We start from the raw sequence: 14,897 nt of genomic DNA, 5'->3' as shown, positions 1-14,897 counted from the left end.
GCACTTGGTCCAAAGATAGCCCAATGGATTCCCATTGAAATCGCAAGATTTCGTTTCCCTTCCCGAAAGGAAATTTCATTTCCTTTCGGGAAGGGAAACGAAATCTTGCGACCCTGCAAAGAAAGGCTTACAAACGCTCTGGAAAGGAGATATGATCAAATGAAATGCACTGGCAAAAAAATCCCCAAATCCAGAAAATTTGGACATTTAGTGACTACAAGAAAATGGTGTGGGAGGAAACGTGGTGCAGTGCAAGGGACCAAAAGGTACAAAAACTAAGCTCAGACATGCAGGCAAGGCAGGGCAAATAGACGAGGAGGAAGACACAACTTGCAGGGGGAGATATCAGAGCCATGGCATGGTTGCTGATGAAAAAAAAAAAAAAATTTGCAAATTGAGTGAGTGCAAGAAAATGGACCAGGATTACATGAGGTGCAGTGCCAAGGACCAGAAATTGCCAAAGCTCAGCTCACAGGTGCTGCAAATGCTAGAAGAAAAGTCGAGGAGGAAGACACAACTTGCAGGGGAAGATATGAGAGCCATGGCATTGTTGCTGAAAAAAAAGAAAAAAATCACCGGCAAAGACAAACCCATCAAAAGGCATGAGACACTGTCAAGTGCTGGCACTTGGTCCAAAGATAGCCCATTTGATTCCCATTGAAATCGCAAGATTTCGTTTCCCTTCCCGAAAGGAAATGAAATTTCCTTTCGGGAAGGGAAACGAAATCTTGCGACCCTGCAAAGAAAGGCTTACAAACGCTCTGGAAAGGAGATATGATCAAATGAAATGCGCCCGCAAAAATTCCCAAATCCAGAAAATTTGTACATTTAGTGACTACAAGAAAATGGTGTGGGAGGAAACGTGGTGCAGTGCAAGGGACCAAACGGTACAAAAACTAAGCTCAGACATGCAGGCAAGGCAGGGCAAATAGACGAGGAGGAAGACACAACTTGCAGGGGGAGATATCAGAGCCATGGCATGGTTGCTGATGAAAAAAAAAAAAAAATTTGCAAATTGAGTGAGTGCAAGATAATGGACCAGGATTACATGAGGTGCAGTGCCAAGGACCAGAAGATGCCAAAGCTCAGCTCACAGGTGCTGCAAATGCTAGAAGAAAAGTCGAGGAGGAAGACACAACTTGCAGGGGAAGATATGAGAACAATGGCATTGTTGCTGAAAAAAAAGAAAAAAATCACCGGCAAAGACAAACCCATCAAAAGGCATGAGACACTGTCAAGTGCTGGCACTTGGTCCAAAGATAGCCCATTTGATTCCCATTGAAATCGCAAGATTTCGTTTCCCTTCCCGAAAGGAAATGAAATTTCCTTTCGGGAAGGGAAACGAAATCTTGCGACCCTGCAAAGAAAGGCTTACAAACGCTCTGGAAGGGAGATATGATCAAATGAAATGCACCGGCAAAAAAAATCCCCAAAACCAGAAAATTTGGACGTTCTGTGACTAAAAGAAAATGGTGTGGGAGGAAACGTGGTGCAGTGCAAGGGACCAAAAGGTACGAAAACTAAGCTCAGACATGCAGGCAAGGCAGGGCAAATAGACGAGGAGGAAGACACAACTTGCAGGGGGAGATATCAGAGCCATGGCATGGTTGCTGATGAAAATAAAAAAAAATTTGCAAATTGAGTGAGTGCAAGAAAATGGACCAGGATTACATGAGGTGCAGTGCCAAGGACCAGAAGATGCCAAAGCTCAGCTCACAGGTGCTGCAAATGCTAGAAGAAAAGTCGAGGAGGAAGACACAACTTGCAGGGGAAGATATGAGAGCCATGGCATTGCTGCTGAAAAAAAAGAAAAAAATCACCGGCAAAGACAAACCCATCAAAGGGCATGAGACACTGTCAAGTGCTGGGACTTGGTCCAAAGATAGCCCAATTGATTCCCATTGAAATCGCAAGATTTCGTTTCCCTTCCCGAAAGGAAATGAAATTTCCTTTCGGGAAGGGAAACGAAATCTTGCGACCCTGCAAAGAAAGGCTTACAAACGCTCTGGAAGGGAGATATGATCAAATGAAATGCACCGGCAAAAAAAATCCCCAAAACCAGAAAATTTGGACATTTAGTGACTACAAGAAAATGGTGTGGGAGGAAACGTGGTGCAGTGCAAGGGACCAAACGGTACGAAAACTAAGCTCAGACATGCAGGCAAGGCAGGGCAAATAGACGAGGAGGAAGACACAACTTGCAGGGGGAGATATCAGAGCCATGGCATGGTTGCTGATGAAAAAAAAAAAAAAATTTGCAAATTGAGTGAGTGCAAGATAATGGACCAGGATTACATGAGGTGCAGTGCCAAGGACCAGAAGATGCCAAAGCTCAGCTCACAGGTGCTGCAAATGCTAGAAGAAAAGTCGAGGAGGAAGACACAACTTGCAGGGGAAGATATGAGAACAATGGCATTGTTGCTGAAAAAAAAGAAAAAAATCACCGGCAAAGACAAACCCATCAAAAGGCATGAGACACTGTCAAGTGCTGGCACTTGGTCCAAAGATAGCCCATTTGATTCCCATTGAAATCGCAAGATTTCGTTTCCCTTCCCGAAAGGAAATGAAATTTCCTTTCGGGAAGGGAAACGAAATCTTGCGACCCTGCAAAGAAAGGCTTACAAACGCTCTGGAAGGGAGATATGATCAAATGAAATGCACCGGCAAAAAAAATCCCCAAAACCAGAAAATTTGGACGTTCTGTGACTAAAAGAAAATGGTGTGGGAGGAAACGTGGTGCAGTGCAAGGGACCAAAAGGTACGAAAACTAAGCTCAGACATGCAGGCAAGGCAGGGCAAATAGACGAGGAGGAAGACACAACTTGCAGGGGGAGATATCAGAGCCATGGCATGGTTGCTGATGAAAATAAAAAAAAATTTGCAAATTGAGTGAGTGCAAGAAAATGGACCAGGATTACATGAGGTGCAGTGCCAAGGACCAGAAGATGCCAAAGCTCAGCTCACAGGTGCTGCAAATGCTAGAAGAAAAGTCGAGGAGGAAGACACAACTTGCAGGGGAAGATATGAGAGCCATGGCATTGCTGCTGAAAAAAAAGAAAAAAATCACCGGCAAAGACAAACCCATCAAAGGGCATGAGACACTGTCAAGTGCTGGGACTTGGTCCAAAGATAGCCCAATTGATTCCCATTGAAATCGCAAGATTTCGTTTCCCTTCCCGAAAGGAAATGAAATTTCCTTTTGGGAAGGGAAACGAAATCTTGCGACCCTGCAAAGAAAGGCTTACAAACGCTCTGGAAAGGAGATATGATCAAATGAAATGCGCCCGCAAAAATTCCCAAATCCAGAAAATTTGGACATTTAGTGACTACAAGAAAATGGTGTGGGAGGAAACATGCTGCAGTGCAAGGGACCAAAAGGTACAAAAACTAAGCTCAGACATGCAGGCAAGGCAGGGCAAATAGACGAGGAGGAAGACACAACTTGCAGTGGGAGAGATCAGAGCCATGGCATGGTTGCTGATGAAAAAAAAAAAAAAATTTGCAAATTGAGTGAGTGCAAGAAAATGGACCAGGATTACATGAGGTGCAGTGCCAAGGACCAGAAGATGCCAAAGCTCAGCTCACAGGTGCTGCAAAGGCAGGAAGAAAAGTCGAGGAGGAAGACACAACTTGTAGGGGAAGATATGAGAGCCATGGCATTGCTGCTGAAAAAATAGAAAAAAATCACCGGCAAAGACAAACCCATCAAAAGGCATGAGACACTGTCAAGTGCTGGCACTTGGTCCAAAGATAGCCCAATTGATTCCCATTGAAATCGCAAGATTTCGTTTCCCTTCCCGAAAGGAAATGAAATTTCCTTTCGGGAAGGGAAACGAAATCTTGCGACCCTGCAAAGAAAGGCTTACAAACGCTCTGGAAAGGAGATATGATCAAATGAAATGCGCCCGCAAAAAAATTCCCAAATCCAGAAAATTTGGACATTTAGTGACTACAAGAAAATGGTGTGGGAGGAAACGTGCTGCAGTGCAAGGGACCAAAAGGTACAAAAACTAAGCTCAGACATGCAGGCAAGGCAGGGCAAATAGACGAGGAGGAAGACACAACTTGCAGGGGGAGATATCAGAGCCATGGCATGGTTGCTAATGAAAATAAAAAAAAAATTTGCAAATTGAGTGAGTGCAAGAAAATGGACCAGGATTACATGAGGTGCAGTGCCAAGGACCAGAAGATGCCAAAGCTCAGCTCACAGGTGCTGCAAATGCCAGAAGAAAAGTCGAGGAGGAAGACACAACTTGTAGGGGAAGATATGAGAGCCATGGCATTGCTGCTGAAGAAAAAGAAAAAAATCACCGGCAAAGACAAACCCATCAAAAGGCATGAGACACTGTCAAGTGCTGGCACTTGGTCCAAAGATAGCCCAATTGATTCCCATTGAAATCGCAAGATTTCGTTTCCCTTCCCGAAAGGAAATGAAATTTCCTTTCGGGAAGGGAAACGAAATCTTGCGACCCTGCAAAGAAAGGCTTACAAACGCTCTGGAAAGGAGATATGATCAAATGAAATGCACTGGCAAAAAAATCCCCAAATCCAGAAAATTTGGACATTTAGTGACTACAAGAAAATGGTGTGGGAGGAAACGTGGTGCAGTGCAAGGGACCAAAAGGTACAAAAACTAAGCTCAGACATGCAGGCAAGGCAGGGCAAATAGACGAGGAGGAAGACACAACTTGCAGGGGGAGATATCAGAGCCATGGCATGGTTGCTGATGAAAAAAAAAAAAAAATTTGCAAATTGAGTGAGTGCAAGAAAATGGACCAGGATTACATGAGGTGCAGTGCCAAGGACCAGAAGATGCCAAAGCTCAGCTCACAGGTGCTGCAAATGCTAGAAGAAAAGTCGAGGAGGAAGACACAACTTGCAGGGGAAGATATGAGAGCCATGGCATTGCTGCTGAAAAAAAAGAAAAAAATCACCGGCAAAGACAAACCCATCAAAGGGCATGAGACACTGTCAAGTGCTGGGACTTGGTCCAAAGATAGCCCAATTGATTCCCATTGAAATCGCAAGATTTCGTTTCCCTTCCCGAAAGGAAATGAAATTTCCTTTTGGGAAGGGAAACGAAATCTTGCGACCCTGCAAAGAAAGGCTTACAAACGCTCTGGAAAGGAGATATGATCAAATGAAATGCGCCCGCAAAAATTCCCAAATCCAGAAAATTTGGACATTTAGTGACTACAAGAAAATGGTGTGGGAGGAAACATGCTGCAGTGCAAGGGACCAAAAGGTACAAAAACTAAGCTCAGACATGCAGGCAAGGCAGGGCAAATAGACGAGGAGGAAGACACAACTTGCAGTGGGAGAGATCAGAGCCATGGCATGGTTGCTGATGAAAAAAAAAAAAAAATTTGCAAATTGAGTGAGTGCAAGAAAATGGACCAGGATTACATGAGGTGCAGTGCCAAGGACCAGAAGATGCCAAAGCTCAGCTCACAGGTGCTGCAAAGGCAGGAAGAAAAGTCGAGGAGGAAGACACAACTTGTAGGGGAAGATATGAGAGCCATGGCATTGCTGCTGAAAAAATAGAAAAAAATCACCGGCAAAGACAAACCCATCAAAAGGCATGAGACACTGTCAAGTGCTGGCACTTGGTCCAAAGATAGCCCAATTGATTCCCATTGAAATCGCAAGATTTCGTTTCCCTTCCCGAAAGGAAATGAAATTTCCTTTCGGGAAGGGAAACGAAATCTTGCGACCCTGCAAAGAAAGGCTTACAAACGCTCTGGAAAGGAGATATGATCAAATGAAATGCGCCCGCAAAAAAATTCCCAAATCCAGAAAATTTGGACATTTAGTGACTACAAGAAAATGGTGTGGGAGGAAACGTGCTGCAGTGCAAGGGACCAAAAGGTACAAAAACTAAGCTCAGACATGCAGGCAAGGCAGGGCAAATAGACGAGGAGGAAGACACAACTTGCAGGGGGAGATATCAGAGCCATGGCATGGTTGCTAATGAAAATAAAAAAAAAATTTGCAAATTGAGTGAGTGCAAGAAAATGGACCAGGATTACATGAGGTGCAGTGCCAAGGACCAGAAGATGCCAAAGCTCAGCTCACAGGTGCTGCAAATGCCAGAAGAAAAGTCGAGGAGGAAGACACAACTTGTAGGGGAAGATATGAGAGCCATGGCATTGCTGCTGAAGAAAAAGAAAAAAATCACCGGCAAAGACAAACCCATCAAAAGGCATGAGACACTGTCAAGTGCTGGCACTTGGTCCAAAGATAGCCCAATTGATTCCCATTGAAATCGCAAGATTTCGTTTCCCTTCCCGAAAGGAAATGAAATTTCCTTTCGGGAAGGGAAACGAAATCTTGCGACCCTGCAAAGAAAGGCTTACAAACGCTCTGGAAAGGAGATATGATCAAATGAAATGCACTGGCAAAAAAATCCCCAAATCCAGAAAATTTGGACATTTAGTGACTACAAGAAAATGGTGTGGGAGGAAACGTGGTGCAGTGCAAGGGACCAAAAGGTACAAAAACTAAGCTCAGACATGCAGGCAAGGCAGGGCAAATAGACGAGGAGGAAGACACAACTTGCAGGGGGAGATATCAGAGCCATGGCATGGTTGCTGATGAAAAAAAAAAAAAAATTTGCAAATTGAGTGAGTGCAAGAAAATGGACCAGGATTACATGAGGTGCAGTGCCAAGGACCAGAAATTGCCAAAGCTCAGCTCACAGGTGCTGCAAATGCTAGAAGAAAAGTCGAGGAGGAAGACACAACTTGCAGGGGAAGATATGAGAGCCATGGCATTGTTGCTGAAAAAAAAGAAAAAAATCACCGGCAAAGACAAACCCATCAAAAGGCATGAGACACTGTCAAGTGCTGGCACTTGGTCCAAAGATAGCCCATTTGATTCCCATTGAAATCGCAAGATTTCGTTTCCCTTCCCGAAAGGAAATGAAATTTCCTTTCGGGAAGGGAAACGAAATCTTGCGACCCTGCAAAGAAAGGCTTACAAACGCTCTGGAAGGGAGATATGATCAAATGAAATGCACCGGCAAAAAAAATCCCCAAAACCAGAAAATTTGGACATTTAGTGACTACAAGAAAATGGTGTGGGAGGAAACGTGGTGCAGCGCAAGGGACCAAACGGTACGAAAACTAAGCTCAGACATGCAGGCAAGGCAGGGCAAATAGACGAGGAGGAAGACACAACTTGCAGGGGGAGATATCAGAGCCATGGCATGGTTGCTGATGAAAAAAAAAAAAAAATTTGCAAATTGAGTGAGTGCAAGATAATGGACCAGGATTACATGAGGTGCAGTGCCAAGGACCAGAAGATGCCAAAGCTCAGCTCACAGGTGCTGCAAATGCTAGAAGAAAAGTCGAGGAGGAAGACACAACTTGCAGGGGAAGATATGAGAACAATGGCATTGTTGCTGAAAAAAAAGAAAAAAATCACCGGCAAAGACAAACCCATCAAAAGGCATGAGACACTGTCAAGTGCTGGGACTTGGTCCAAAGATAGCCCATTTGATTCCCATTGAAATCGCAAGATTTCGTTTCCCTTCCCGAAAGGAAATGAAATTTCCTTTCGGGAAGGGAAACGAAATCTTGCGACCCTGCAAAGAAAGGCTTACAAACGCTCTGGAAGGGAGATATGATCAAATGAAATGCACCGGCAAAAAAAATCCCCAAAACCAGAAAATTTGGACGTTCTGTGACTAAAAGAAAATGGTGTGGGAGGAAACGTGGTGCAGTGCAAGGGACCAAAAGGTACGAAAACTAAGCTCAGACATGCAGGCAAGGCAGGGCAAATAGACGAGGAGGAAGACACAACTTGCAGGGGGAGATATCAGAGCCATGGCATGGTTGCTGATGAAAATAAAAAAAAATTTGCAAATTGAGTGAGTGCAAGAAAATGGACCAGGATTACATGAGGTGCAGTGCCAAGGACCAGAAGATGCCAAAGCTCAGCTCACAGGTGCTGCAAATGCTAGAAGAAAAGTCGAGGAGGAAGACACAACTTGCAGGGGAAGATATGAGAGCCATGGCATTGCTGCTGAAAAAAAAGAAAAAAATCACCGGCAAAGACAAACCCATCAAAAGGCATGAGACACTGTCAAGTGCTGGCACTTGGTCCAAAGATAGCCCAATTGATTCCCATTGAAATCGCAAGATTTCGTTTCCCTTCCCGAAAGGAAATGAAATTTCCTTTCGGGAAGGGAAACGAAATCTTGCGACCCTGCAAAGAAAGGCTTACAAACGCTCTGGAAAGGAGATATGATCAAATGAAATGCGCCCGCAAAAAAATTCCCAAATCCAGAAAATTTGGACATTTAGTGACTACAAGAAAATGGTGTGGGAGGAAACGTGGTGCAGTGCAAGGGACCAAAAGGTACAAAAACTAAGCTCAGACATGCAGGCAAGGCAGGGCAAATAGACGAGGAGGAAGACACAACTTGCAGGGGGAGATATCAGAGCCATGGCATGGTTGCTGATGAAAATAAAAAAAAATTTGCAAATTGAGTGAGTGCAAGAAAATGGACCAGGATTACATGAGGTGCAGTGCCAAGGACCAGAAGATGCCAAAGCTCAGCTCACAGGTGCTGCAAATGCTAGAAGAAAAGTCGAGGAGGAAGACACAACTTGCAGGGGAAGATATGAGAGCCATGGCATTGCTGCTGAAAAAAAAGAAAAAAATCACCGGCAAAGACAAACCCATCAAAAGGCATGAGACACTGTCAAGTGCTGGCACTTGGTCCAAAGATAGCCCAATTGATTCCCATTGAAATCGCAAGATTTCGTTTCCCTTCCCGAAAGGAAATGAAATTTCCTTTCGGGAAGGGAAACGAAATCTTGCGACCCTGCAAAGAAAGGCTTACAAACGCTCTGGAAAGGAGATATGATCAAATGAAATGCGCCCGCAAAAAAATTCCCAAATCCAGAAAATTTGGACATTTAGTGACTACAAGAAAATGGTGTGGGAGGAAACGTGCTGCAGTGCAAGGGACCAAAAGGTACAAAAACTAAGCTCAGACATGCAGGCAAGGCAGGGCAAATAGACGAGGAGGAAGACACAACTTGCAGGGGGAGATATCAGAGCCATGGCATGGTTGCTGATGAAAATAAAAAAAAATTTGCAAATTGAGTGAGTGCAAGAAAATGGACCAGGATTACATGAGGTGCAGTGCCAAGGACCAGAAGATGCCAAAGCTCAGCTCACAGGTGCTGCAAATGCTAGAAGAAAAGTCGAGGAGGAAGACACAACTTGCAGGGGAAGATATGAGAACCATGGCATTGCTGCTGAAAAAAAAGAAAAAAATCACCGGCAAAGACAAACCCATCAAAAGGCATGAGACACTGTCAAGTGCTGGGACTTGGTCCAAAGATAGCCCAATTGATTCCCATTGAAATCGCAAGATTTCGTTTCCCTTCCCGAAAGGAAATGAAATTTCCTTTCGGGAAGGGAAACGAAATCTTGCGACCCTGCAAAGAAAGGCTTACAAACGCTCTGGAAAGGAGATATGATCAAATGAAATGCGCCCGCAAAAATTCCCAAATCCAGAAAATTTGGACATTTAGTGACTACAAGAAAATGGTGTGGGAGGAAACGTGGTGCAGTGCAAGGGACCAAAAGGTACAAAAACTAAGCTCAGACATCCAGGCAAGGCAGGGCAAATAGACGAGGAGGAAGACACAACTTGCAGTGGGAGAGATCAGAGCCATGGCATGGTTGCTGATGAAAATAAAAAAAAAATTTGCAAATTGAGTGAGTGCAAGAAAATGGACCAGGATTACATGAGGTGCAGTGCCAAGGACCAGAAGATGCCAAAGCTCAGCTCACAGGTGCTGCAAATGCTAGAAGTAAAGTCGAGGAGGAACACACAACATGCAGGGGAAGATATGAGAGCCATGGCATTGCTGCTGAAAAAAAAGAAAAAAATCACCGGCAAAGACAAACCCATCAAAAGGCATGAGACACTGTCAAGTGCTGGCACTTGGTCCAAAGATAGCCCAATTGATTCCCATTGAAATCGCAAGATTTCGTTTCCCTTCCCGAAAGGAAATGAAATTTCCTTTCGGGAAGGGAAACGAAATCTTGCGACCCTGCAAAGAAAGGCTTACAAACGCTCTGGAAAGGAGATATGATCAAATGAAATGCGCCCGCAAAAATTCCCAAATCCAGAAAATTTGGACATTTAGTGACTACAAGAAAATGGTGTGGGAGGAAACATGCTGCAGTGCAAGGGACCAAAAGGTACAAAAACTAAGCTCAGACATGCAGGCAAGGCAGGGCAAATAGACGAGGAGGAAGACACAACTTGCAGTGGGAGAGATCAGAGCCATGGCATGGTTGCTGATGAAAAAAAAAAAAAAATTTGCAAATTGAGTGAGTGCAAGAAAATGGACCAGGATTACATGAGGTGCAGTGCCAAGGACCAGAAGATGCCAAAGCTCAGCTCACAGGTGCTGCAAAGGCAGGAAGAAAAGTCGAGGAGGAAGACACAACTTGCAGGGGAAGATATGAGAGCCATGGCATTGCTGCTGAAAAAAAAGAAAAAAATCACCGGCAAAGACAAACCCATCAAAAGGCATGAGACACTGTCAAGTGCTGGGACTTGGTCCAAAGATAGCCCAATTGATTCCCATTGAAATCGCAAGATTTCGTTTCCCTTCCCGAAAGGAAATGAAATTTCCTTTCGGGAAGGGAAACGAAATCTTGCGACCCTGCAAAGAAAGGCTTACAAACGCTCTGGAAAGGAGATATGATCAAATGAAATGCGCCCGCAAAAATTCCCAAATCCAGAAAATTTGGACATTTAGTGACTACAAGAAAATGGTGTGGGAGGAAACGTGGTGCAGTGCAAGGGACCAAAAGGTACAAAAACTAAGCTCAGACATCCAGGCAAGGCAGGGCAAATAGACGAGGAGGAAGACACAACTTGCAGTGGGAGAGATCAGAGCCATGGCATGGTTGCTGATGAAAATAAAAAAAAAATTTGCAAATTGAGTGAGTGCAAGAAAATGGACCAGGATTACATGAGGTGCAGTGCCAAGGACCAGAAGATGCCAAAGCTCAGCTCACAGGTGCTGCAAATGCTAGAAGTAAAGTCGAGGAGGAACACACAACATGCAGGGGAAGATATGAGAGCCATGGCATTGCTGCTGAAAAAAAAGAAAAAAATCACCGGCAAAGACAAACCCATCAAAAGGCATGAGACACTGTCAAGTGCTGGCACTTGGTCCAAAGATAGCCCAATTGATTCCCATTGAAATCGCAAGATTTCGTTTCCCTTCCCGAAAGGAAATGAAATTTCCTTTCGGGAAGGGAAACGAAATCTTGCGACCCTGCAAAGAAAGGCTTACAAACGCTCTGGAAAGGAGATATGATCAAATGAAATGCGCCCGCAAAAATTCCCAAATCCAGAAAATTTGGACATTTAGTGACTACAAGAAAATGGTGTGGGAGGAAACATGCTGCAGTGCAAGGGACCAAAAGGTACAAAAACTAAGCTCAGACATGCAGGCAAGGCAGGGCAAATAGACGAGGAGGAAGACACAACTTGCAGTGGGAGAGATCAGAGCCATGGCATGGTTGCTGATGAAAAAAAAAAAAAAATTTGCAAATTGAGTGAGTGCAAGAAAATGGACCAGGATTACATGAGGTGCAGTGCCAAGGACCAGAAGATGCCAAAGCTCAGCTCACAGGTGCTGCAAAGGCAGGAAGAAAAGTCGAGGAGGAAGACACAACTTGCAGGGGAAGATATGAGAGCCATGGCATTGCTGCTGAAAAAATAGAAAAAAATCACCGGCAAAGACAAACCCATCAAAAGGCATGAGACACTGTCAAGTGCTGGCACTTGGTCCAAAGATAGCCCAATTGATTCCCATTGAAATCGCAAGATTTCGTTTCCCTTCCCGAAAGGAAATGAAATTTCCTTTTGGGAAGGGAAACGAAATCTTGCGACCCTGCAAAGAAAGGCTTACAAACGCTCTGGAAAGGAGATATGATCAAATGAAATGCGCCCGCAAAAAAATTCCCAAATCCAGAAAATTTGGACATTTAGTGACTAGAAGAAAATGGTGTGGGAGGAAACGTGGTGCAGTGCAAGGGACCAAAAGGTACAAAAACTAAGCTCAGACATCCAGGCAAGGCAGGGCAAATAGACGAGGAGGAAGACACAACTTGCAGGGGGAGATATCAGAGCCATGGCATGGTTGCTGATGAAAATAAAAAAAAATTTGCAAATTGAGTGAGTGCAAGATAATGGACCAGGATTACATGAGGTGCAGTGCCAAGGACCAGAAGATGCCAAAGCTCAGCTCACAGGTGCTGCAAATGCTAGAAGAAAAGTCAAGGAGGAAGACACAACTTGCAGGGGAAGATATGAGAACCATGGCATTGTTGCTGAAAAAAAAGAAAAAAATCACCGGCAAAGACAAACCCATCAAAAGGCATGAGACACTGTCAAGTGCTGGCACTTGGTCCAAAGATAGCCCAATTGATTCCCATTGAAATCGCAAGATTTCGTTTCCCTTCCCGAAAGGAAATGAAATTTCCTTTCGGGAAGGGAAACGAAATCTTGCGACCCTGCAAAGAAAGGCTTACAAACGCTCTGGAAAGGAGATATGATCAAATGAAATGCGCCCGCAAAAATTCCCAAATCCAGAAAATTTGGACATTTAGTGACTACAAGAAAATGGTGTGGGAGGAAACATGCTGCAGTGCAAGGGACCAAAAGGTACAAAAACTAAGCTCAGACATGCAGGCAAGGCAGGGCAAATAGACGAGGAGGAAGACACAACTTGCAGTGGGAGAGATCAGAGCCATGGCATGGTTGCTGATGAAAAAAAAAAAAAAATTTGCAAATTGAGTGAGTGCAAGAAAATGGACCAGGATTACATGAGGTGCAGTGCCAAGGACCAGAAGATGCCAAAGCTCAGCTCACAGGTGCTGCAAAGGCAGGAAGAAAAGTCGAGGAGGAAGACACAACTTGCAGGGGAAGATATGAGAGCCATGGCATTGCTGCTGAAAAAATAGAAAAAAATCACCGGCAAAGACAAACCCATCAAAAGGCATGAGACACTGTCAAGTGCTGGCACTTGGTCCAAAGATAGCCCAATTGATTCCCATTGAAATCGCAAGATTTCGTTTCCCTTCCCGAAAGGAAATGAAAATTCCTTTCGGGAAGGGAAACGAAATCTTGCGACCCTGCAAAGAAAGGCTTACAAACGCTCTGGTAAGGAGATATGATCAAATGAAATGCGCCCGCAAAAAAATTCCCAAATCCAGAAAATTTGGACATTTAGTGACTAGAACAAAATGGTGTGGGAGGAAACGTGCTGCAGTGCAAGGGACCAAAAGGTACAAAAACTAAGCTCAGACATGCAGGCAAGGCAGGGCAAATAGACGAGGAGGAAGACACAACTTGCAGGGGGAGATATCAGAGCCATGGCATGGTTGCTGATGAAAATAAAAAAAAAATTTGCAAATTGAGTGAGTGCAAGAAAATGGACCAGGATTACATGAGGTGCAGTGCCAAGGACCAGAAGATGCCAAAGCTCAGCTCACAGGTGCTGCAAATGCCAGAAGAAAAGTCGAGGAGGAAGACACAACTTGTAGGGGAAGATATGAGAGCCATGGCATTGCTGCTGAAAAAAAAGAAAAAAATCACCGGCAAAGACAAACCCATCAAAAGGCATGAGACACTGTCAAGTGCTGGGACTTGGTCCAAAGATAGCCCAATTGATTCCCATTGAAATCGCAAGATTTCGTTTCCCTTCCCGAAAGGAAATGAAATTTCGTTTCGGGAAGGGAAACGAAATCTTGCGACCCTGCAAAGAAAGGCTTACAAACGCTCTGGAAGGGAGATATGATCAAATGAAATGCACCGGCAAAAAAAATCCCCAAAACCAGAAAATTTGGACGTTCTGTGACTACAAGAAAATGGTGTGGGAGGAAACGTGCTGCAGTGCAAGGGACCAAAAGGTACGAAAACTAAGCTCAGACATGCAGGCAAGGCAGGGCAAATAGACGAGGAGGAAGACACAACTTGCAGGGGGAGATATCAGAGCCATGGCATGGTTGCTGATGAAAATAAAAAAAAATTTGCAAATTGAGTGAGTGCAAGAAAATGGACCAGGATTACATGAGGTGCAGTGCCAAGGACCAGAAGATGCCAAAGCTCAGCTCACAGGTGCTGCAAAGGCAGGAAGAAAAGTCGAGGAGGAAGACACAACTTGTAGGGGAAGATATGAGAGCCATGGCATTGCTGCTGAAAAAAAAGAAAAAAATCACCGGCAAAGACAAACCCATCAAAAGGCATGAGACACTGTCAAGTGCTGGCACTTGGTCCAAAGATAGCCCAATTGATTCCCATTGAAATCGCAAGATTTCGTTTCCCTTCCCGAAAGGAAATGAAATTTCCTTTCGGGAAGGGAAACGAAATCTTGCGACCCTGCAAAGAAAGGCTTACAAACGCTCTGGAAAGGAGATATGATCAAATGAAATGCGCCCGCAAAAAAATTCCCAAAACCAGAAAATTTGGACATTTAGTGACTAAAAGAAAATGGTGTGGGAGGAAACGTGGTGCAGTGTAAGGGACCAAAAGGTACAAAAACTAAGCTCAGACATGCAGGCAAGGCAGGGCAAATAGACGAGGAGGAAGACACAACTTGCAGGGGGAGATATCAGAGCCATGGCATGGTTGCTGATGAAAATAAAAAAAAATTTGCAAATTGAGTGAGTGCAAGAAAATGGACCAGGATTACATGAGGTGCAGTGCCAAGGACCAGAAGATGCCAAAGCTCAGCTCACAGGTGCTGCAAAGGCAGGAAGAAAACTCGAGGAGGAAGACACAACTTGCAGGGGAAGATATGAGAGCCATGGCATTGCTGCTGAAAAAATAGAAAAAAATCACCGGCAAAGAC

Source organism: Passer domesticus, chromosome 1 (assembly GCF_036417665.1).
Source record: "Passer domesticus isolate bPasDom1 chromosome 1, bPasDom1.hap1, whole genome shotgun sequence".
Taxonomy (NCBI): Eukaryota; Metazoa; Chordata; class Aves; order Passeriformes; family Passeridae; genus Passer; species Passer domesticus.
The sequence above is the reverse complement of the archived record's forward strand: the minus strand, read 5'-3'. Positions refer to the sequence as shown.